The following is a 3,830-nucleotide window of genomic DNA, read 5'->3' on the forward strand; positions in this document are numbered from 1 at the left end:
ACATTATACACACAGGTATGACAAGGATTTGGGGGTTCAGACGTGCCTCTCTTCCTGCCGCGAGTATAGATCGGTCACCTGAAAGCATTTTTGAGGTCAGTCATCACACTGTGAGACGAGATGGCGTTTCTCTAACAGGTGAGAAGACGGAGTGGTTCTCCAAGACCGTGGGGATGAAGGCAAAGAATGTCTTAGAAGGGTCGAGTGATTTCCTCAACCACATGCACGTTGAGGGGGATCTAGCTTTTTTTTTTTTTTTAATGTTTGTTTATTTTTGAGACAACGCGAGAGACAGAGTGCAAGCAGCGAGGGGCAGAGGGAGACACAGAATCCGAAGCAGGCTCCAGGCTCCGAGCTGTCAGCCCAGAGCCCGACGCAGGGCTCGAACTCACCAACCGTGAGATCATGACCTGAGCCGAAGTGGGACGCTTAACCAAAGGAGCCACTCAGGCGCCCCGAGGGTGATCTAGATTTTGAGCATTCGCAGTTCCCCCTGTGGGGTTGACCCTTGATCGGGGTTGACCAAGGAAGTCTTGACAAGCTAAGGCTTGCAACTTACGCCACGGGCAGCTGTCCATTTCCTCACTGCACTGTCAGGGGGCAGGGCGGGGATCTGGGAGGCGCTAGTTTTGATGTGGGCCTTTTAAGTAGAGGGTCATCCTTGGTGTGGTTTGAAACTGTGCTTTCTTGCTGTGCTTGGACAATAGCTAAATTAGCCCTCTATGAAGACGGGGAAAGAAGGGAGGTCTAAATATAATCATGGGACGCAGTTTGAGACTCGCCGTGGGTAGAATGCAAGAGCCCTAAGCTGAGGTAGAAGATAGTAGGAGATTCGAATCCATTTCCTATCCCCACTTTCCCAGCCCTGGCCAGTTTTTAAAGGTAGAGAAAAAAAACACGGGCAACACCGGGCAAACCAGGTCACTGCGCATTTCTGCCCCTTCCAGGTACCGGAGAAGAAAATGCCATTGTGTGTGTGTGGCGGGGGCGGGGGCCCGCAAGAAAGGAGGGGGTGCGGTGTGCCTGTGGCTGCCAGGCTGCAAATGTCAAACAAGGTTGTGCAGGTGATTTGTGGAACCAGAGGGTGAGCCCTTATAACACTCCTGCCCGGCCGGTGGAGACAGATTTTATTAGAAACCTTCCATTCTGTTTTCCTGGCATTTGACTAATTTAGCCAAACCACACTTTGGCAAAAAGTCTGGCTGTCCTTAGCCCAAGGGTGGATTTGATTTCATTTGAAGTAGGGTACGGGGTGTTGGAGAAAGGGCCCTGGGCTGGGCAACAAAAACGTGGGCTAGGCGCTGACTTACAGTGGGGGGCCTTGAACACGTCGGGGAGGGGGCCCACTCTGGGCCTGGGTTTTCGCATCCGTCAAACCACAGGGTTGACCTGTAGGCTCTGTCCCCACCTTCCTCCGCCATAGGATGTCATCCTATAGCTCTAGGGCTGGCTCTGGTCCTAGATCAGGGGCAGGGGCAGCGGAACCGAGTGCAGGAGCGGAGGAGGGGACCCAGCTCAGGCGGTTGGCGCCCCCTTCTTCCCCGTTGGCTTTGCTTTCGGGCGCCCGAGTTGCCAGCTCTCCGTTGACCAAGCGGCGGGGGCTGTAAAGGAGGCTCCGGGAGGCGCCCCCTCTCGCGGGGCGGGGCCGCTGCGGGCGCTGGGCTCCTCTCCCCCCACCCCTGCTCCCCGTCCGCCCTGGGACCGCACCCGCGCCGGGACGTGGCGCCCGCAGAGGCGTGCCCGGGGCTGGGCGGGGGCCGCTGCCCGCCGGACGCCGGGTCCGGCTCGTCCTTCCTGGACGTGACACGCTCCGCGCTCCCGGCCACAAATAGGAAGCGGGAGTGGGGGGGGACGCCGGGCGGGCGCCCGGGCCGACGCGGCGGCGGCGGCGGGTCGCGTGCATACGGAGCCCCGGGAGGAGGGGCGTCGTCCGCGGGTGTAGACCGCGGGGAGGAGGCGCGGTGACGCGCGGCCGTCCCCACTTCGCGCGGCTGGGCCGGGTCACCGCCCCCCGCCGCCGTCTCAGTTGCTGTTCTGTGTCGGCGGCGGCGGCGGCGGCGGCGTCGGGGCTGCTGATTGTCTCGCGCCCAGACTGGCTGGCTCTGTGCAACTTCCAGACGCCTCTTTGGGGCAGGTCCGGGGGGAGCGGGGAGGAATCTGATTGCCAGAAGCCAGGCACACAACCTTGCCTCCGTGCTCCCCTCTTTTGATCCCCTTAGGGCATCCTGGCCCCACGCGCGGTGGGGCAGGGACGGTGACCCCATTTTACGGATGGCAAAACTAAGGGGAGAAGCGACTCGGCCAAAGGCACATCTCGAGATACAAGTAACAGAAACAAGAGAACTCCCATCCCTCACTGCCGTTTCCCGCCTCCCCCCGGGGTGATGCCCTGGGCTCAGAAATCTCCCTCTTTCTCTGTCTGCGACCTCTGGTAAGGAACTGGCCATCAGCAAAGATTTCCAAGCCCTGAGGGAGGGAAGACTGAGGGCTCCCATCCTGTGTGGGGCTCCCCGCCTTCCTTTTGTCGATGACACCACCCTCCCTCTCCTATCTGTCTTCCAGGCTCCACCTTTTACCAGCTTCAGTCCATCAGCACTGGAGGCTGAGAACCAACTCTCCTACCTTCTCATTCATAAATCCGATTAAAGACTGCTGGAGTGTTCTAACCTGTGGAACTTGGGCAAGCCCCTACCCCATTTTGGGCCTCAGTTTTCCCATCTGTATAAGAGAGGCTATGTTACCCCCTAAGAAGCCTTCCAGCCCTCATATTCCAGGATACTTGGATACTTTCGCTGCAGGCACCAGCCCGCCGTGAGGAATGAACCTTCCTTCCTTTTCTCTGTATCTTAATTACAGTTGCCTTCCCAATGCCTGTGCAGGTGAGGGTGTTCCGCAAAGGCGATTGAATAAGAATAAAGGTCTGCCTTTGCCTGTCCCTGTCTCCTAACAAATGCCTGACGATGACCAAAGCAACGAGAGAAAATAGCTGTGCTTAACTGCCCTTCCGAGGAATCTCTGCATCCCCTTGTGGGACAAGGAGCAGACGCGGCCACCTCCCGAGGTCCTGTGGCAGCAACGGTGCCCCTGATTTCCCGGTGTGGGGCGACGGGGAGCTTTCTCAGCCACGTGCATCCGGGCGCGGGCCCAGGACGCACAGGATGAACGAGACGCGGTCTTTGCCTTGGAGGAATTGAGACTGGAGCTAGAGAACAGCCCAGGCCACCGATTCGCACGACACCTCAAGGCAGTTTTTATAAAGCAGACAGCCGTGCGGCACGAGCACCGCCTCCCCGCCGGGTGTACTGGGTTTATTTTGGGGTGTGTGTGTGTGTGTGTGTGTGTGTGTTTCAAGTGCATTTATTTTGAGAGAGAGAGAGAGAGGGAGAGAGTCCCAAGCAGGCTCTAGGCCCAGCACTGAGCCCCACGCGGGGCTCAATCTCACAACCGTGAGAACGTGACCTGAGCCGAAATCAAGAGGCAGTCACATCGGCTGGCTGAGCCACCCAAGCGCCCCTGTTCTGTTGTTTCAACACCCCTGCCATCATTAGCAGCTCCCTCAAGGGAAACACGCACAGCTCAGGGCTTGCCACGCCTCGCTCACTTCGGGTGCCACACCCGAGGGAGAGCTTGGCTGGGTGACTCCCCCCGTCCCCCTTCTCTCAAGGTCTCTGGGTGGCTCTGTCACCCCAAAGGCCTCGGGAACAAGTCTGCTGGATTTCCCTGCGGTTCAGCTTCAGTCCGCGGTGGGAACAAGGCAAGGGTTATATTTGGCGTGTTGCTTTTTTTTTTTTACCTCGTGCTTGAGCGGTGCTTTAAACGTTTACAATGTC

The 3,830-nt window shown here is 58.4% G+C and overlaps 1 long non-coding RNA gene across 1 annotated transcript; it reads left to right on the top strand.

Annotated features, from left to right (window-relative positions):
- The first annotated feature begins 1,979 nt into the window (after positions 1–1,979).
- LOC115501502 lies at positions 1,980–2,930 on the top strand. Its single transcript, XR_003964808.1, has 2 exons — positions 1,980–2,431; positions 2,563–2,930. It is a non-coding gene; the product is annotated as an uncharacterized LOC115501502 (long non-coding RNA).
- The last annotated feature ends 900 nt before the right edge of the window (positions 2,931–3,830 follow it).

The sequence above is a fragment of the Lynx canadensis genome, chromosome E1 (genome assembly GCF_007474595.2).
Source record: "Lynx canadensis isolate LIC74 chromosome E1, mLynCan4.pri.v2, whole genome shotgun sequence".
NCBI classification, from domain to species: domain Eukaryota; kingdom Metazoa; phylum Chordata; class Mammalia; order Carnivora; family Felidae; genus Lynx; species Lynx canadensis.